The following is a 22,044-nucleotide window of genomic DNA, read 5'->3' as shown; positions in this document are numbered from 1 at the left end:
TTTGTTTAATTAGTCTGCCAATATGTTATTGCCTGATATAAATTTCTCACTGAGCCTTCACTAATATTTTTCTTTTCACATAATACCACAGAAGCTACTTCAATCGTTTTTTATATTCTCTACAAGCTAAGTTTCATGCTCCATTTTCTCAATTAGTACTGTATCAAAGTGCTACAAAAATGACAGTCTACTAACACATTATTCGGGCACAATGCTTTCGGGTCCGATCCTCAAGTTACATGTCTTACATGGCAACATACCTAGGCCCATCCGTATGGTATCCAGACTATAGAAACAAACCATTACCCACTAGCACTATAAACCAATATTACATGGTGTGAGACCTTGCACACTTGTACTGCACTAAAGTATTGCTCAGTAATAAATTTGTGCCTACCACTACTATACCCTAATGTTACATGGTGACTAGCGGCAACAGTTCAAAGTGTTGCAAAGCGATAAGCTTGTATGTACCAGCACTACGCCCCAATGTAACATGTTGACAAAACTGTACCAACACTGTCTTACTGTTATACAATGACAGATTTGTTCCTGCGCCAATGATTCAAAGTGATAGACCTGTTGCCCAGTACTGTACCCAAGTGTTACATGGTGGTTGACCTGTTCCCCCCAGTACTGTATTTTAGCACTGCATGGCAACAACTGAGTTGTTGTCCCACTACGTACCGCTACGAACAGTACCACTACGACAAACTAATTTCCCCAATACCATAAATATGTTCCCGTGTCAGGGACAGGCCTTTGCCTACTAGTGTGCACCCCAGTGCTACAATTAGTGGCCCATGTCCATCATTACTATACCTCAGTGTTTCATACAATACAACTTTATTTATCCCAGGATGGAAATTGATCTGCCAACAGTCATAAAAAACACAAAAACACAAAATACATGCAACACGAAATTAAAGTCTTATGGTATCAGAGCTATGCCCACCAGTACCACACTTCAATGTAACATAGAACATACTTCATGTGCAGCATGCAAACAGGCCTGTTGACCAACGATGTCAGATCCCTTCTACCGCACATGATCTAAATTCCTCTGATCTTGTTATCTTCCGGTTTGTGCGGCCTTTCTATCGGCGCAAAAACAGTTTGAGATAGCACTATGATTTTTACTCACCATTCTCCTCTGCTGCGAGTCCACCAAGTTTCGTTCCGATCGGTTGAATGTCGTGAAGGTTAGCGAGGTTTAAAAAATCTTTCAAACCGCGCGTGCGCAGATCGATCTCTTCTCCTGCCGTTCAGTACCGCGCGGATTAGTCTCTTCCCCTATCACTGACCGGGACGGTCCACCCCTTCCTGCGCCATCGCATCTTTACTGGAGCTGAGGATGGCCGGCGGTTGTTTCCAATTTTTGGAGAGAACCGAAGCAGCCCAGCCCCATGCAGCCCAGCGTCAGAGACCCAGCCCAGCCTGGAGTGGGAGACCCAGCCTAGCCCAACGTGGGAGACCCAGCCTAGCCCAGCGTGGGAGACCCAGCCCAGCTCTCCTCCCCTCTCCCCCATGGCTCTTCCCCGTCTTTTCTACAAGCTCACTCCTCCCTGCCCACACGCCCCTCTCCCCCCACAACTCCCCCCCTGCCCACACCCCCCCCCCCCCTCCCCCACAACACTGCCCCCACAACCCCCCGCCATCGGGGATGAGGGGAAATGACTGTTACATAGTGACAGATATGTGCCAATCAGTCTACACTCTAGAATTGTATTACCAGATCCACACTCACCAATACAAAGTGTATGGATGTGAACCTGGACTTGGAACCTCAAAGTGGGTCAGATGTGATTCAAGGCTTGGTCTGGTCTCCTGTTCTCTGCCCCAGAATCAGATGGAAATCACACGGCCAAAAGAAGCAACTAGCTGGTGTGGGTCCTTCAGACGGTGCCTTGGAACTGCTTTTTCAGGGAGCTGAGGTTCCAAGAAGTGGGCAGAAGGGGATCTCTTGTTGCAGGGATGGCGATTGAATGCGAGCACAATAGACACACCCACAGGCACCCAATTTGAACCATGAACCAGCAGGACAAGATCTTTACCACGCAAGACTGCAATCACAGGGGTTGCCGAGTTTCAAAATGTCAATTTCCAATTCCCAAAGCCAATTAAGGATGGGTAATAAATGCTACTCTTATAGCAGCACTTCAGTGAAGAAACAATATACATTATTTTATTTATTCCTTCTGCCCCAACTACTCAGTTGGATTAGGCTCTACAGCAAACAGTTGTACTTCCGGTGGCGCTGGTGCCAGCAGCCTCCACCTTCAGCCCGGTATCTTTTTGTTTTTTCGTTTTTTTTGTTATGTTGAAGTGTGTTTTTTATGTTTTTTTAAAACGTTTTAATGTGGGGGAAGAGGGTACGGTAAGGGGGATACCGTCCTTCAGTCACTTCCTGGAGAGGATGCGACTATTATTCGAGTCGCGTCCTCGCCCCCCCCAGCGGCCTACCTACTGGATTGGCGCGGCCTTTCCTGCCTGGACCGACCAGAGCTCCAGCAGCGGCGGAACAGCGCTGATACATCACGGGGCTGGCGATGCCTTACCGGGGATCGCTGTCTGGAGCCCGGAGTGCTGGGCCTGCGGCACCGACATCCTGGAGCTGTGGTTCGCGGAGCTCCCAACGCGGGCGGCGCTGACAAACATCGTGGGGTCCTGCGACTCTGCCCGGCTCGGCCTGCGGACTCGGGAGCTGCGGACTCCGATGGGAGGCGGCTGATCGGGAGGTCCGGGCCGCTGAGGAGGATTTTCACCGTCGGGGTTCGGCGTTGGCGTTCCATCAGCCCGGTGAGAGGGTCTGAGCATCGGGCCGCCCGGGGTGGCGACTGCGGGTGCTCGGAAGGCCCCGACCACGGGTGAACATCTGGGAAGATCGGAGGGGAGGCTGGCTGGACTATGGTGCCTTCCTCACCTTGGTGCCATTGTGTTATGTTGTGTCGTGGACTTTCTGTGTTTGTGCTTTTTTTTAAATTCTATTTTATTTGTAATATGTTTTATTATTTATTATTTATTTATTTTTATGATACTGACTGTAAAGGGAAATTCATTTCGTTGTCTCTAATTGAGACAATGACAATAAATTTGAATACAATACAATGCAATACAAAACAACCTATAAATGAAATAACACAGCATAAATGTAGAATAAGGTTCAATGAGAGCAATTCAGAGGCTGGAAGCAATATGTTTGCGGACAGAAATATGTTTGTGGCCTAGGTCTAGGCCTTATCCTTCCTTAAAATGTTCCTTCACTTTTATATCAGACTGGCTCAATTCTAGGAAATCTCAGAATACTCTGTACGACCACAATGGCTGCTGCAGATGTTTACTGTTGCTGTGGTTTTAATAATGTTACGTTTTAATAAAATCAAAATTATTAAAAGTAATTACTAAGTAGTAGATCTGTGATACCAGTCAAGTCAACAAGTCGTGACTGTGTACAAAGAAGACAGTGAGTTTTTTGCGAAACAGTTCACAATGGATGGCTCTGATCCTTAAGACCGGCGCATTCAAAATCTTTGCAATGTGACATTATCCACTCCTGTAAAATGTGGCCTTTTTATATTTATCGCTGAATTTGTTACAAAACAATTAAGCCTGAAGATTTTCCATTTGCAAAACAGCATTATATGAGACTAAAGGCCAATTACTTTTGCTTTCCTTCAGTTCTTATCTTTTGTAGCTGGCAAACTAAAAGTGGCAGTACAAAACTCTTCATTGTCCTCCTTGCCTCAGTTCCTTGCTCATTGTTTTCACCTAGGGGCCACATGGCTCTGAAATAAATTTCTCACTGACAGACTGTTCTGAAATGATGACCAGCAACTCGTGTTATTTGTAGCATAAAAACACAGATCCCACAAAATAGCAAATCTCAAGTTACTACTTTAATCAACCACGGGCTCTCTGAGAACAAACACAACTTTCACTCCTGCTCCACCTGATTGCACCGGTAATGGAGATTTTACTTCAAATAAACCTCACTCGTGAAAGAGCTCTAAAGCTCACAAAAAAACCCAAAACATTTTCCATTAAAACTGCTACAAAACTTAAACGATTTCTGTATATCAGATACATTCCACCCTTGCAGATTTATAGAATGTATTGCATGTCAGTTTTCTGGTAAATCAGCTATAAATCATTTCTCAATACTAATTGCAGCTCAAATCAATAATCCTTCTTTCTGAAAACTGCACATTGACAAAATGTGGCTCAAATTGTCTTTTATGTTACTGGCAGACTAAAAATCAAACTCAGAGAAGAAAGGGTATCTGCAATACCCTGCAGTTATTTAATTGATTCAGCAACTGATAAGATTGATGGACAATTAACCCTCCAGATTTATGAAGCCAAATAAGGCAATTCACTCCCTGTTTCTATTTCATTACAAAATGTGTTTTGCACTTGTGCTTATGATGTAGAAGATGACCATGAGGTTGATCTGAGGGGATCATGGTGAAAACAAGAGGGTGGGGTTCTGGTTCACAAAACTAGAAAGGGAAAAAAAAAAATCAGCAAAACAAAATGAAACAGTACAGAAGTTATAATAATCAAGGGAATAAGACATACCATCGGAAGACTGGCTTACAATAATTGCAACGTGTCACGTATTGCAACGTATTTTTAATCACGCACTACATTTACAGATAGGATTTACCAGTAGTGTAGGAGGCCTGGTGTTCTTGGACCAATCAAATCCATCAAGTTCAGTTATCCTGTCATACTGGTGTTTCCACAAATGTTGCTATTAATATCCTGAAACTAATCCAGATTAATGTTTACAATGGCGACTATGAACTCACCTTATGTCATTGTCAGATAAGGAATTCCAAAATAACACAATAACCAATAATACCCAATATTTGTTTCAGTGCCACATTTGTTATGAAGACAAGAATCTGCCAAACACGCAGTTTAAATATAAATCACAATTGAAGTCATTGTTACATTTGGAAGCTCTGAGGTGATTAAAAAGCATGTGCGGATAAATAACTTGAATCTGCCAAATATATGGTTACTTCATTGATATGTAATGCAAACGGGATTAGAATATATATAACTACACTTCCTGCCATTCAACACCCTCAGGAAATAGACACTCTTAAATAGACAATCTCCATAAAAATGAAACATTGCTGCTAACTTACATGGGACTACAAATGTTTGAAAAAGAATTGGCAATAGTTGCATTGGTTGTTGTTTCTGGATGTATACTGTCACTCGACTTTGAAAGCTGGTTCTAACTTGCTGAATATTATTCCAGATGCTGTGAAATTACCAATTTTTCAAATTTTCTTCTTTTCCCTTTCTTCTGATATGTATTGCTGCTTAACAATTTGAAGAATAAGAGAGTTGTGGACATAGCCCAGACCATCACACAAACCAAACTGCCTTCCATTGACTCCATCTACACTTACACTGCCTCAGCAAAGCCACCAGCATTAGCAAGGACCGGTCTCACCCAGATCACTCTTTCTTCTCCCCTCTCCCATCAAGCAAGAGGTTCAGAGGTTTGAAACCGCACGCCTCCAAATTCAGGGACAATTTCTTCCCAGCTGTTATCAGGCAACTGAACCATCCTCTGGCCAGCTAGAGTACGGTCCTGACTTCCCATCTACCTCTGTGGGGTCAAGGAAAGAACGTTCATGTCCCGGCCCTGTTCCACCAATCTTTCCACCTCTATGCACAAGAAGCACAACACGCCAATGTATGCAGATGCTGAGAAGTGTGTTAAGCTCTGGCTGAACAATTTCTAGTCTTGTGATGTGGACTCAATAAGACGATCTACCTCTGTAGGTCAAAGGCACATCAAACCGCCTGACCCACTGAGTATTTCTAGCATTATCTATTTCAACATGTGCAAGGATGAACAAGAGTGGTGTTTATGGATATTAAAACAAGTATTTTCAAAATGCCATATTAGTTTATTTATTTACTTATTTTCTCTGGGAATAAGGTGCACACCATAACTTGCCAGTAATCTACAAACGAGATGAAGAATTGACCTAAATGTTGCTTGCCAAGTACTTTAAACACCTTATGCAGCAGATGCTAATCTTGCCCTTCATGACAGCGCAGTCATCATCAACAAGGTCAGATCTGTGGGTGGCACATACCAACTCTGATGAAACTGGTGAGAGGCTGTTTAACTCAGTATGTTGGCAAAGGTACAGATAAAAAGGGTTGTTAAAATGTGCCTGAATGCTTACGATACGAAAAGAGCGCACAACAGTCTCATTGCCTTTAGCTGAAACACTTGTCCCTGCATTCCTTAAACTGATACATTACCATGGATGCCATTTAGAAATGTTTAAAATGTCTAGTTTGAAGGTATTTGGAAAGAATGGTGACTACCCCTCCCAAGAGCAATTTGAAAGATATTGTAATAGAGTAAAGAAGTTTTCCCTTCTTTACCTATTAAAAAGATTTGCTGCTGTTATTCCACAATAAATAAGGAACTTTCAAGACTAAGCTTAAATTTGTTTGTTATTTAAGTGAAAAATTGTACCAATGTGCATTTCAAAATAATGTTACATTGTAGAAAAAAAGTTAATTGATATGAGGTCTGCTTCATTAGTCTGGAGTGTCCAGACCTGACCCACTTACTCCAGCACTGTGTCTTTTTTATGCCATCTGCCTATCAAAACCCCCAGCACCCATATCCATTTATCACTCATCAGGCCTTCTACTCGCCCTCCTCTCTTCCAGATTTCCCCCCCCCCCCCCTCCCTAATGCCGCAATCAGTCGGAAGAAGGGTCCCGACCCAAAATGTCACCTACCCTTGTTCTCCAGAGATGCTGCCTGACCCATTGAGTTACTCCAGCACTTTCTGGAATTTTAAAAATATTTTATTCTTCCCATTCCAAATGGAAATTCCATAAATTTTGGATTAAAAAGTTCTATAGTTACAAAGCAGTATGTCTCACAAGTTAAAGCTATTCATTGTTCCAAAACAAAATAAATCAAATTCTTCCTTCAACAATTCCAAAAGATATCTGCTCTAATCAGATGTGTAATCTCTTGACATGATGGGAAACAAAGGTATTCTCTCTATATCAAAAGATTTCGAGGGCCATAGTTTTTTTTCCCCCCAATAAACTAATCAAATTTATCAATTCTCAAAATGAGGGTCTATCATGTAATTTCTTCAGTATTTGTATGATATGGGAAAGTAAAGTCGATAGTATTACAACATCAAGTATGCTTGAGAAATGTTTTCATTGTCTAAATGAGTGGGACATCTCAGGTTTATGAAGGCACTACCTACATGAAACTTTATTTTGTATAAACGTTTCATGAATCTCTTGTGGAATAGTTTGCTGCTTCAAAGGTTGCTATACAACAGCTGCTGCTACCACAAAACAATGTATCAAATTGCTCAGTTGGAAGCATTTGGTAACATTCTTGTCCCCACATCAGGGGTTTTCAGTTCAAATAAAACTAAAACATAATTGAGTAGATAATCAAGTCACATTCCAGGGTGGCTTTGTGGGAGTACTACATGTTATTAAATGGCATTCACTCTCCATTAAATCCAAGAAGATAACCAACAGTCCTGGCTAGCATTACTTCCCCAAACAACACAATACCTTTTTAAACCCTCAAACATGTCTACACTTCAAAAGGAAACCCATTATGAAGATGCAAAGATGTTACATGATTACAGTCTGCACCCCAGCGATATGAACATTGACTTCTCTAATTTTAAGTAGTCCTTACTTTCTCCTCCCCTTCTCAGCTCTCCCTCAGCCCACTGGCTCCACCTCTTCCTTTCTTCTTCACCCCCTCCCCACCCTCACATCAGTCTGAAGAAGGGTTCTGGCCCAAAACGTTGCCTATTTCCTTTGCTCCATAGATGCTGCCGCACCCGCTGAGTTTCTCCAGCATTTTTGTCTAACATGGATACAAGTTAATTTTGGCTAAATAGGGATTACTGTCAGAGAGTTAAGTAGCAACAGATGAATAAAAGATTCACACTTTGATTTTTAAAAATTCTGATATTCTAGATCCTTCAGCCCACCTTAACAGGGTTGAACTCTTTCAACTGTTTTTTTCAATTAAATGTATCAATTAACTTAAGATACATTAAATGCATGGAGACATTTTTACTCTTATTCTCCTGAAATGAAATGTATGAAAAATCAAAGTAATAAGCCCTGCTGTCCTGTGGAAAACAGAACTTAAAAACAGCAAGGAGTTGGTGATATGCACGGTCAATGGTGTGCGACAACAAAGGAAATAAGTGGAGCTAATGTTTATTCGAAACAACATCATGTGTTACAGTGTTACAATGCTACATATACTGTTGCCAGCTGTCTGCCTAAAGGTATGCACGAGTACTTACTGCACAATGCTTTCTATGTGCCACCAATCTCAAGCCTCAGAATACCTTACACATTCCATCGTCCCAGCTAGGAACAGCTCTGCACTGTGGCACTCGCCCGTGCAGGAGGAATATACCAGAGTCTTATCTAATCTTGGCAGCAAATCACACCTCCCTTCATTTATCAGCATGGTTACTCGGAGCATAATCTGTACTTTATCTAATGGCATCATGCCCCAATCAACCCTGAAATGCTCCAAGCAGCATTACTACAGTTTGGAAGAAATCGAGGATTATTTAGTGTTCCAGAAAAACTGCAAATGCTATACATTGCAAAATACAAATAACACAAAGCTGTACATTCATAATCCATTCTCTATATAGAGCAAAGTAGTGCTGATCTGTGAACACAGTAGGGGGAGATGGCATCTGAGTACAGAACTGGTTCACATGATTGCCTACCAGGCTTTACTTTTGCTTCCCGGGACTAAGAACAAAAGTCATTTAAAATACCACCAGAATTGCGAGTCTTTAATAATAATAAAAAAGACAAAACCGCAATAATAAAAAAAGACAAAACTTTTTTAAAAAAAGAGTCGTGGCAATCGTGACACGGGAGAAACAAACACTGGGCAGAAAACGCTTGAGGGTTAGTTGGCGTTTCCCAGAGCACAGACGCTAGATGCTGGGAGGGAGGGAGTCTACAAGGGCAGACCCGGGGCGGGCAGCGACCCCTGGCCATGTGCAGTCACGTTCAGCCCGCCAGCGGGATGCCAATCCGCTCTAAATGCAATCGACCACACACTCCAAGAAAAACCTGAAGCTCCCACTTTAAAACAAAATCATCAATACCTCATCCGAACAATAACGACCCCCCCCCTCAGAAATACAAATCCCCTCGAAGAAAAATCAAAAATCACAATAAAACTCTGGAACAAAAGGCGTTACTGAACGTAAATAAGCCTCGCATTCTTTACTCGGTCCCGGATATATTTATTTAAATATTACTTTGGACACGGGCTGGACTTGCAATTATGATATAATCACAGGAAAGTGAATACCCACAGGATCATCCATCCTTTCGGGACTAAGAGGATGCGGCGCGTTGGATCGGTTAATTAGATGGGTAGATATATATTTTTTAAATATAAATATATATACATTTTTTTCGCCAACGTTATTTCTTCGGAGGCGGTTGTCAACGGCGCTGTGTTGGTCTCACAGTAGCCGACGGCGGTGCTGTGCTGAGGACACGCTCACCCCTTGTGTACGGACGGGCTTCAGCTGTTGTTGAGCGCTGCTCCCACTCCGGCCCCCACTGTCACTGACTCACTTCACACACACAGTGTAACCATATCCGCGCACTGCATCACCGCGGGGGGAGGGAGGGAGGGAGGGAGGAGTGTGGGAGGGAGGGAGGGAGAGGGATGGAGGGAGGGAGAGAGGGGGAAGGAGGGAGGGAGAGAGGGGGGAGGAGAGAGAAAGGAGGGAGAGGGAGAGAGGCTGTGGGTGGGAGGGAGACAGAGAGGGTGGGAAGGAGAGAGGGGGTGGGAGAGAGAGGGAGGGTGGGAGAGAGAGGGAGGGTGGGAGGGAGATGGTGGTGGAGGTGGGGGGAGGTGTGGGGGAGGAGAGGGAGATGGGGGGGGGGGTTGGGGGAGTGAGAGGGGGGGTTGGGGGGGACAGGGAGGCGGTGGGGGGGAGGGGGATGGAGAGGGAGGGAGGATAGCGTGGGAGATGGAGGAGAGGGGGAGATAGAGGGGAGGGAGAGTCACGGGCTCTGCCCCCAGCCCACCCAGTACTCGTTCGCCCGCTGGTAGACCACGTACCCAGGGAGGGCAGCCCGCGTTGGTGGGATCCAGGGTCCGCAGGTCTACCTTCTAACTCCGGCCAAGTGTCCGCTGGCCCGTTCCCCTCCGCTGCCCCGTCTTCCTGCCGCGGAGCTGTCCACTCATTACTGCCAATCGGCTGAAATGAAGGGAAGTAGGTTTGTCACTTCCTGGACAGACTGCTTCTTCTGAAGCTGTGCGTGCGCTTGCTTTTTCTACTCGCGAGGAAAATAAAGTTAATTCCCAATGCGTGATGTACAAACGGCCGATGATTTCATTTTTATAAACAGCGTACAATGTCAGCTTTATATATTTTTTAAAAATGTTTGGTGATGGAAACTACCCCTTCCCCCAGACTGAGTTCGATACTGTCGCGATGATCGTGCTAGGTGGCGCAACGACCCAAGCTCCCGACTCTGCAAGAAGCAGGGGCATTGAACTGCTGGAATAGATCGGCAGCTAAATGAAACAACCCCGCCCGTAGAAGCAATTGTCAAGCCTTTTACACCAGAAAATAACCGTGCACAGATAAAGCAATCATTTATTCAACAATTACTGACGACCAGAAAAAAAGTAAAGTGGCAAATACAACAAATACTGTAATTAAGATAGACACAAAAAGCTGGAGTAACTCAGCGGGACAGGCAGCATCTCTGGAGAGAAGGAATGGGTGATGTTTCGTGTCTAGACCAGTCTGAAGAAGGGTCTCAACCAGAAACGTCACCCTTTCTTTCTCTCCAGAGATGCTGCCTGTCCCGCCGAGTTACTCCAGCTTTAGGTGTCTATCTTCGGTTTAAAACAGCATCTGTAGTTCCTTCCTACAAATACTGTAGTCAACTCTTTTGTAAAGCAGTTCCTTGCGTCGACAATAAATACTACAGTTTGAAGTGTGCATGAATGGGCTAGTGTGTAGCAGGAGCTCGGTGCACGCTGGTTTGTGTTTCATGAAGGGGGTTTTAATTTACCTCCTGAGCCTGACAGACCATAAGGGTTCCAGGTTTGTTGAAGTTCTGCTCTTCGTCTACTGAATGTGGAGACCTCATCTGGACAACTTTGGAAGTGTTACAATAATGGCAACAAAGTGCTTTTATAAAAGCGGGTTTAACATAAGACTTCGCCGAACACGAGAGCCATTCACAGTAAAGTAAATGCGCCGATTATTTAAATGAAATGGGGAAATGTATTCATGGGGTTTAAAGGCAATGGAGGTACGACAGGGACGAGGGAAAATCACTGCGATTGGCAATAACAACAGAAGACTCACTGCTACAGGAGCGAAGGAACATGATCACACTTGGAGGAATGGGAAGATGGCCAGCGCATATATTGAAACGGAGAGGAGGAACAACAAAGTGGGCAAAAGAGAGGAGAACCAAGAAACGAGAAATAGAGATCTGTGTTAAAGGCATAACCTTAGCACTCCCCAAACAACTCTCCAGGCAATGAAATGCTTCTGAAGTGTAGTCAGTGCTTTAATGCAAGAAACACGGCAGCCAATAATACACAGCAAGATCCCACTAGTAGTACCATAAATACGGAGAGAGATTGGACAGGCTGGGCTTGTTTTCCCCGGAATAAAGTAGGATTGAGGTATATAATATTGTGAAGGCCGTAGATAGAGCAGACAGTCAAAACAATTTTTACTGACAGGAGAGGTATCAAAGACAAGAGGTAATCCGTGTAAAGCGAGAGGAAGAATATTTAAAGGGGATTAGGGGGCAATTTAGTTTTACTCAGAGAATGGTTGCTATCTGGAATATGCGGAGCCCCAAGAAACATTTATACAGGCACTTAAATTGGTAATCAATCAATCAATCAATCAATCAATCAATCAATCAATCAACCTTTATTGTCATCTTGCAAAGCAACAGTTGTACAGTGCAAAATGAGAAGACGTTTCCCAGAGAATACTGGAGCATCGCACATAAAACTTAAACATTTCACACATAAAATAAAAACAATATAAACAATCCAGTCCCTGATAAAACAGTACGTATCGTTAAAAAGTGCAGGTAAAAACAGCAACATTAAAATACAGTAAAAACAGTCATAAAATGTCCAGGGCAGCTGATTTCAGTGGCCAGTGCCAGTTATTAAATTGTCAGTTCAAAGCAGCAGAATCAGGTGGAGTGACTGTTTAACAGCCTCACAGCCTGTGGCAGGAAGCTGTTTAGCAGTCTGGTTGTCCGGGCTTTGATGCTACGGTATCTCTTGCCTGATGGCAGGAGATCCAGGTGTGTGTGGAGGAGGTGCAGTTTGTCTTTAGCTATTCTCAGTGCTTTTTTCAGGCAGCGGCTCTGGAACAGTTCTTGTACCGAGGGTAGGGAGACGCCAATGATCCTCCCTGCTCCCCTCACTACACTCTGCAGAGCCTTCCTGGTAAAATATGGTAAAAGACAGGGAAGGGGAGCTAAAATAACAATCTGAAGATCCAGGTGGCCTTGACAGACAGAGGACAATTGTTCAGCAATATGGTCGCTTTGTCTACATTTGGGTTTTGCCAATGTAAATGAGGCCACACTGGGAGCACCTATTCACTCCTCTTCTTCTCTCCTTATCTCATACCCATCTGTCTCCTTTTCACCTCTAGACTTTGTCAAACCACCACCTACCTGCAAGTTCTCCTCCAGGTTGCACGCCACTATGATTTGGAAACGTATTGTTACTTCATCATCACTGGTTGCGAATCCTGGAACACTCTTCCCAACTACAGAGTGGGCTGAAGTCACACATCAGTGACCCCATGCATAAACATCAAGGTGGACACCTGTGCAGCACTAAGGAACAGCTCCAAGGTCAGGGGGTGGTGTATATTGGACAAGACTCTGCTTTCTCATTGGAAGCCAAAAAGATCATTGGAATATTTGAAAAAAAAGCATGCACATTTTCTGTGATATCCTCACCTCTCAAACATCTCCACAAGTAAACAGATTGTCTGATCATTATTGCATTACTGTTTGGTTTAGAGATACAGTGTGGAAACAGGCCCTTTGGCCCACCAAGTCCACGATGATCATCGATCACACATTCACAATAGTTCTCTGTTTTCCCACTTTCTCATCCACTGACGACACACAAGGGGCAATTTTACTAGGCCAATCAAACCTGCATGTCTTTGGGATCTGGGAGGAAACCGGGGCAGCCGGAGTAAACCCACGCAGTCACAGGGAGAATGTGCAAACTCCACACAGACAGCAACCGAGGTCAGGATCTAACCCGGGACTCTGGTGCTGTGAGGCAGCAGCTCCACCAACTGCGCCACTGTTCATCAGAGCTTAACTTGTACAACTCCTCAAAAGTACTGCATTATTCATGAAGAACTTTGGGACATTCTGAGGTTTTGGAAGAGATTAAGTAAATCTATATGCCCTTTATATTGAGAACAAAGTGACTAATATTTCGACCAGTGGTGGTCATGTTGAGCAATAAGTTTATTTGCAATTTATAAAATACAAGGACCTCCAACTGGAACCTTTCCACTGGAAGGCATACCCTGTGTTTGCATTTATATAGTTATTCATGATTTCAGAGCATCCCTGTATGTTTCAATATATAGTAAATGAAGTAACCTTGAAAGATAATCAGACAAATAAATACAATAGCCAATTCATCCAGAAGCAAGGTTCAGCAGATAGCTTCGATGAAAACAGAAATTGCTGCAAATACTCAGCAGGTCAGGCCACATCTGTGGGAAGAGAAACAAAAGTTAACATTTCAGGTCAAAGTCCTTCATCAATATGATTAGATTTTAATGATTTTAAGAAAATAAATGTTAATCCAGAATTTTTCCTTCCTTTCTTTAAGCATGCCATTGGATCTGTATCAGAATCTCTGGAATAAATTGAAGCTTAATGATCTCTGACAATGTCACAGTCTATCACTTCTACACTGAAATGGCAGCTCGTACATGCACCAGTCACCGAACGGGAGCTTGACCCCAGAAGACCCTGACAGGGGGCCTGACAAATAGATGCTGAGGGGATGTTTCCTCCCTTGGGGGCAGTTAGAACCTAGGATAATATTTCAGAATAAGGGGGTTGCTTGGTTACACTTGCGGTGAAAATGCATTTCTTCTCTCTGAGAGATGTGAATGTTAGGAATGCTCTATCCCATCGAGCTGTGAAGGTTAAATACTTGAATATCTTCAAAGCAAAACAATTGGAGCTAGTGCCAAGATCAAATTAGCCATGTTCCTATTGAATGATGGAGCAGGCTGCCGAGCCATATGGCTTGCTCCTTCTCCTGTTTCTTATGTTCTTATTTAAGGCTGCGAATGCTAGTGCCATGTCCAAATATTTAAAAAAACCAGAGAGATAAATTTCATTTAAAATGGAACCACTCTTCTCAGATAGTGATTGAGAATATGCCTCTGGTACATTGAATTGCCATTTCTCAAAATCTAATTTCAGTGTCAAAAGGTTGCTCCTTATTACTCACTAAAATGCCCTTGAATCTTTTGCTATTGTTAGGATTAACAAGCAACAACAATTTTCATGGAAAGTGATGGATGCACAGTACTTCTAAAAGAATATTCTGGTTTACTCAGAATAACATATGTTACTGAATATTTATATTTAGTGCTGTTGTGTTTATTATGGCCGTAAAGCTGCAGCAAGTAAGAATGTTCTTATTCCAGTCCCGGTCGGTGCCTATGACACACTTAACTCTTAAAATTGTTCTACTCATTAATTGGGAGCTTCACACATTGTGCATCATCTGCATATTTGGGGTGTGCAGATACATGCTTATGTTACACTGAATCTTGATTGATTGTTCAGAGGTTTGGTCTTCAGTAAACATTGACCCATTTGTTGAAGAGTTTTCTTTACAGCCACGTTGTTGCGCAGAAGTAAATAGTTATCAAGGTTGTCAGCATCTGATATAGTGAAACTTTCTAAATAACCGTTTCACTTCTTCAAACATAGCTCAGAGAACTGTCAATTACACTTTTTTTTTATCAGTGACACATCATACTACAGATGAAGGCCCAGTGGGTTATGAAACGTCAGTGTATTTTTTTTAAATCCTACTCTCTCTTGTTTATCTGAGTTGCTATTGCTCTGAGTAGATTTCATGAGCCACTATTCTTAGAATAAGTCATCGGATATCAGCTGAATAATAAATGTACTTGATAATTGCAGAACCAGGTTTTCTTTCCTATTTACACACACCTATGTCAGCAACATATTTTATTTTTTCTAGACTATAATTCCTTTCTACAAGCTTTTAATATGAAAATCTGCACCATAATAACAGTGCAATGGTAAATGATGATAAAGCAGTTGTTAAATGCTAGAACGCAAGTTCCATTTGTAATTTCTATTCTATATTTCAAAAGTTACGAACAGCTGTAAGAACTATTTGTCATAATAAATTAACAATCACTTAATAATATTATTTTTCAGCAAATTTTGTCTCAACCATTTTGGCCACAACTTCGCATGTAGAAAATACAATTTTCATTTCTATATGGGTTTAAATGCAGCATATTGAAAACATGGAAGAATGTTGTAGTCGATGATAACTGGACAAAACTATTAGAATGCAAAAATAACTTCGCACTTACTGGTATTAAATGACTACCATTTTAAGGTGACAGGGCAAAACATTATCACGCTCTGCACAAAGATGAAGTGTTTGTAACCAGGTGCAGATGGAGGTTAGAACGGATTAGCCTTCTTAGTTTTCTCCTGGGATGCCTGTTATTGATATCGCCAGTATTCAGCCAATTCAATTGATACCATGCGACATCAAGAAATAGGCTAGTGTATGAGAACTAAAGTTCCGGCCACCTCTAACTTACATCCCGGAAGTAATGATGAAGACGTGCGGTCTGGAATTAGTCATCTATCCCCGCTGTGTCAGTATAGTTACACAACAGACATCTAACAATAAATGTGCATAATTGCTCAGCTTCATCATGTACATAAATCCAACAATTACTACATTTCAGCATTATTCCAAAGTTCAGCAGGGTGATAGAAGGAGCTGTTCATAATGCTAGTAAATGGCACCTACTCACTAATTAGCTGTTTAGAAATACTCAGTTTAGATTCCATCAGAATCATTGCTTTCACTCCTTATTAGGGCCACAACAAAATACAAACAATCTGCATTTAAGAACTAAGGCAAGGTTGACAGTCTTTGACATCAGAGTAGCTTCTGAGTAAAGGGGCTGTCCCACTGCGGCGACCTAATCTGCGAGTTTGGAAGAGTTTGCCCTCGACTCAAACTCGGAGCATGGTCGACCTAGGAGGTCCTATGAGATCACTGGAACTCTCCTTCATGCTTGAGGGAAGTTCCCGCATACTAGCGGTCTCAGGTTGGGCGAGGGAAATTTTTCAGCATGTTGAAAAATTGGTCGGTATGGTTCTTTTGAACTCGTAGTGCAGTGGAGTGGGGTCACTATGTAATTATAGGCCGTCGAGGGCAGCCGTAGACAATCTCCTTCGCTGACCGGGTATTTTAATTGGCTCATTGGAGTTTTCAGGACCAAGGAAAACCGACCGTTAATGTAAGATGCCCGTTAAACTTTATTATAAGTTATCTGGCTTCTTAAAAGTGTCTCCACTCCTTCTTCCCCCTCCCCTCTCTCCCCCCCCCCCCCACCCTCCTCCCGCGCTTTCTAAAGGACTTACCGTACACTGTGCAGCTGTCTTTTACCTTTCTGTTCATCGTGGGTCTGAATTTGAGACAGCGCTCCCCCGCTTTCCCTGGCCCCTGCCTTTGCGACGTGTTTGTGTGTGTGTGCAGTCGGTCGACCCAGCTCACGGTTTCATCGCTGACGGTCGATCCAGCTCGAGGTTTTTCAGGCGAGTGCCCTCGAGCTTCAAGGTCGAAGACTGTCACTGAAAAGTCACGTCAGTGGGACAGGACCTTTAATACCAAACCAAAGAACTCAATAAGGTTCATTGTAAAAGTTCACTTTCTGGACAAAGAAGATGGCTGAAGATGGAGGTTGATATTCTCAGCCTTCGGACATTGCCACAGCATTTCCTCAGAGCAATGTCATTTGCTTACTTACATTAAGAATCATTATCTTTACTTAGTCTCCATCATAAGGTCTAATGCAGGTCTGTTTGCTGATGATTACACAGGTAGTGAAGCAATACATGTTCACATGATGCCAGGTGTAGTTAACATCCCTATGCAGAATCATCTGGCAAAGATATTTAATATTTCCAGAAAGAGGGATTCAAATTGTCTGTCTCTTGCCATTCAATGGCATTCATACTAACTGATCCTCATATGGATGTCACCATTGGCAAGAAACTCATCTGGATTAGCTTTATATATGGCATTGCCTCTGCAGCAGCTCTCCAGTGAACGGTTCATCCACAAAGCCTCTTTGCTGTCTGCAAGGCACAAGTCAGGAGTGAAATGAAATTCTTCACTGGCTAAGATGAATCCTGTTGGAAAGCTCACATCATCTAAGACAAAATGGTGTGCTGAATCAGCATCTCACCAATATATCCACTAACTGTAATTGTAGTTTATACCGTCCACAGAGTGCAATGCAATATCTCTCCATATGCTATATCTCTATTGCAGAATGCAATATCTCTCCAAATCTTCCATAGCAGCGCCTCTTAAACCACAACTTCCTTCAACCAGATGGAAAAGAAAGAAGGAGCATTAGAAATTAAGTTTTATTTCTCCAAGTTCCCAACCATATTGGCGATATATACTGTATGTTCGCATCCTACATTATTGCTGCTGGAAAGCAAGCATAATTTTTCAGTTTTTAGTCACTCACTATGAACATAAGGCCTAAAAATACACAATAGTTTTTTTTATAATCATCTGAAAGTATTGTGGAAATCCTTTACTATGCACTAAAGCAGGTTAAGAAAACTACTAATATCTACACTGATAATGGGTAATAAATGCTGACCTTACGAGCAATGTCCACAACCTGAGACTGGGACCAAAGACTAGAGAGCATTTACAGACCAGGGAACAATTTTAAATGATGTCAGTCATCGTAAAACAAAAAAAAGTTTTATATATCAAAAATTAAAATAAAATATTCAGGAGATAAACTCATATAATCACACAGATATTTAGTTATTGATGCAAAACTCTTAGCACTTATCTACAAGTATCACTAACATCTCAGGATTTACATGTGGGTTCATTACAGGCAACCTGCTGCACTCCAATACAGTTCTACTCATGTGCTCAGTGTGGGTGAGGGGAAATTAACCAAAAAGTCCTATAGTTAATGTTTGAACTCATTGGATAAGATGTGACAGTTCTAAAGAGGCACAGCAACACCCCTCCACACACACCACCCACCCTACCCCCACCATGAATCTGGACCCCCCCCCCCCCCCCCATCCCCACCTCACCCCACCCCCACCATGAATCCAGACCATCTTAGAATAAAGGGGAGGCCATTTAAGTCTGAGGTGAGAAAAAACTTTTTCACCCAGAGAGTTGTGAATTTGTGGAATTCCCTGCCACAGACTGCAGTGGAGGCCAAGTCACTGGATGGATTTAAGAGAGAGTTAGATAGAGCTCTAGGGGCTGGTGGAATCAAGGGATATGGGGAGAAGGCAGGCACGGGTTATTGATTGGGGATGATCAGCCATGATCACAATGAATGGCGGTGCTGGCTCGAAGGGCCGAATGGCCTACTCCTGCACCTATTTTCTATGTTTCTATATTTACACTAATCCCACTTTAATCAAGTGATGCAAGGAATATTTTCCTGCTGATTTCAATGGCATAGATCAGTTGCTAGATCAGTATTTGTCAAAATGTAAGGTTTTTGCCCTGGTTATTTAGGTTAAAAATAGCTTTTTTATGTTTCCAAGAATTTTATGAAAATTCTGACTATTAAATGTAACATTTCTGCAAGTGTTTAAAGTTGATTGAAAGTGTTTTAGGTGTTTAAGTTGTTTATATTGTTCTTAAAAGTTTTTGAATGTTTTTCATTGTCAGAATCACTCACAGAAAAACATATGTTTTTTTTAAAGGACTTAGGAGTTGGACAGTGTCATTCTTCTGTATAACCAACAACAACTTATGCATTTCCATGCATGCATATGCATGCAGTTACCCTGAGGTTACTGATAGCAAAATCTGTCCATTAAATGATGTCGTTTAGTCTCAGGTTTGTAAACATAGCAGCCCGTGCAGCATATATGACTAACGCTAGGATTAGCCAATTCAAACGGTATTCTTATTATTTTGTTGGATGTCATGTATTTTGTTGACTTCCAAAGTTGTTCACTGGAAATGTATATAACTTTAGCCCATTCTTACAATTTAACAGAGCTTCTAAACTGAGTTATCTATTGTTTGTTCAGCATTTCCATTTAGTTCCATTTCAAAAATCTTGTCAACAATTCCTCTGTCTCCACATATGACACATGGAAGTGCAAGGAACAGAGGGGAAGGGATCATGTACAGTCAGATGAGATCAGTTTAACTTGGCATCATGTTTGGCACAAATAGTGTGGGCCGAAGATCCCGTTCTTGTGCTGTTCTGTTCTATGCTCTAAAGCAGTGGTTCCCAACCTTTTTTAGCTCATGGCCCCCTTGGGATCTTTTAATTATTCTGTGCCCCCCCCCCCCCGACATTAATAGCGGAAAAAAAGTATTTCAATATTATAATCCCTTCCATAAAAATATCAGTGTCTATTAATTGCACATATATTCTCTTTTATTCTATTCCACAAACATCAAAAATATTTCAACTACATAGATTTAAATTTATTAGAACTGAAATTTAGGTAGCTCTGTGGCCCCTTCATTGAACCTGTGGCCCCCTAAATCCCAAAATATTTCTGTGGCCCCCTAAATCCCAAAATATTTCTGTGGCCCCCTAAATCCCAAAATATTTCTGTGGCCCCCTGAAATTTGCCATGGCCCCAGGTTGGGAATCACTGCTCTAAAGCATATCCTGATTCAGTACCATTTTTCTCTATCAAGATCATATCTCCTGGGACTGAGGGTGCAGTGAGTTTTCCTTTTGGAAGTACACAGAGATGGGCTGGGACACCTTGTTGCTGCACTTGATTTCAATCAACATCTCCAGACCCTTTCAGAGGTTTATGAGATTAATGTGCATTGTGACCTTGACTTTCAAAGCTCTTTACCTCTTCCTTCTCAGGTTTTCAGTTATCTATTGAGGGAGTGCAGGGTAGGTTCACAAGGTTAATTCCCGGGATGGCGGGACTGTCATATGCTGAGAGAATGGAGCGGCCTGGCTTGTATACTCTGAAATTTAGAAGGATGAGAGTGGATCTTATTGAAACATATAAGATTATTAAGGGTTTGGACACGCTAGAGGCAGGAAACATGTTCCCGATGTTGGGGGAGTCCAGAACCAGGGGCCACAGTTGAAGAATAAGGGATAAGGCATTTAGAACAGAGAGAGGAAACACTTTTTCACAGAGAGTTGTGAGTCTGTGGAATTCTCTGCCTCCGAGGGCAGTGGAGGCCGGTTCTCTGGGTGCTTTCAAGAGGGAGCTTGATAGGGCTCTTAAAGATAGCGGAGTCAGGGGATATGGGGAGAAGGCAAGAACGGGGTACTGATTGTGGATGATCAGCCTTGATAACATTGAATGGCGGTGCTGGCTCGAAGGGCCTACTCCTGCACCTATTGTCTATTGAATAACCTTTACTTGTATTAATAATGTCTGTCATCTTCTGTCACTCTTTGCTTGAGAGTTTGGGAAGTCCACCTGCATGCATGGAAGCTGTGCAACTTGTTGAGTGGCTCAGTGCTCAGACAAGTATAGTTCTTAGAGAGTCAACTACAACACATAATATTCCTTTAGGGAATATCACATGGCAAGTCTGTTGGTTTGAACTCTTTGATGAGCTTCATTTTTATAGAGGAGATTAATTATGTGAAATATCCTTTAACAGACAAAAAGAACAAAGGCCAAATATCTTGAGAATTGGATAACTCCCACAATTTTCAATATATTTGAAAAATGTATTAATCAGATAATCATTTGCTTTGTAGTTTGTTAGAAACAAATTACCTTTGGTTTGAGTGATCATTTCAAGTGTAAAATATGATCTCCTGCATGTACTACTGTGTGCAGACAGACACATATATTCGTTTTAAGATCAAATCAATCAATTTACACAAAAACAGGAAAGGACAATGTCAACATATGTGGAGACAGAGGAACTGTTGACAAGATTTTGAAATGGAATTAAAGGGAAATGCAGAACAAACAATAGATAAATCCCTTTACAAGCTCAGTTAAATTGTAAGAGTGGGCTAAAACTATATACATTTCCAGTGAACTTTGGAACTCAACAGAATACATGACATCTGGAATGCATTGCCAAGGTTGGTGGTGTCAGCCTCTTAAATGCCTCTATCGTATCAGCCCGCACAACCACCCTTCGCAATGCGATCCAGCCCCCCCCCCCAACCACTCCCTGTGTAAAAAAACTTGCCCTGTGCATCTTCATTAAACTTTCTTCCCCTCATCTTATGGCTATGCCCTCTAGTGTTGGATATTTCCACCCTGGGAAAAAGGTTCTGGCTGTCTACCCTATCTATGCGTCCTATGATTTTATATACTTCTATCAAGTCTCCCCTCAACCTCCAGATGTTCCAGAGAAAACAATCCAAGTTTATCCAACCTCTCCCTGTAATGCCCCTGTCCCACTCAGGAAACCTGAACGGAAACCTCTGGAGACTTTGCACCCCACCCAAGGTTTCCGTGCGGTTCCCGTGAGGTAGGGAGACTGACAAAAACCTCCGGGAACCGCACGGAAACCTTGGGTGGGGCGCAAAGTCTCCAGAAGTTTCGGTTCAGGTTTCCTAAGTGGGACAGGGGCATTACTGAGGAGGTAAACCTCCTCTACAACCTTCCTGTAATGGGGTGACCAGAACCGCACGCAATACTCCA

General features: G+C 42.4%; 1 protein-coding gene across 11 annotated transcripts in view; it reads right to left on the bottom strand.

Moving 5' to 3' along the window:
• The window catches only part of fam53b (family with sequence similarity 53 member B), a 103,500-nt gene extending 93,170 nt beyond the window's left edge, over window positions 1–10,330 (bottom strand). For 2 of the 11 annotated variants that reach the window (XM_033033735.1, XM_033033734.1), the window contains exon 1: window positions 10,160–10,330. The gene's annotated coding sequence lies outside the window, so the exon portion shown is untranslated. The other 9 variants (XM_033033741.1, XM_033033737.1, XM_033033733.1 and 6 more) reach the window with 5 other exon arrangements.
• Window positions 10,331–22,044: the final 11,714 nt, after the last annotated feature.

The sequence above is a fragment of the Amblyraja radiata genome, chromosome 15 (assembly GCF_010909765.2).
Source record: "Amblyraja radiata isolate CabotCenter1 chromosome 15, sAmbRad1.1.pri, whole genome shotgun sequence".
Classification (NCBI taxonomy): Eukaryota; Metazoa; Chordata; class Chondrichthyes; order Rajiformes; family Rajidae; genus Amblyraja; species Amblyraja radiata.
Note: the sequence above shows the minus strand (reverse complement) of the source record. Positions and strands in the feature narration are given on the sequence as shown.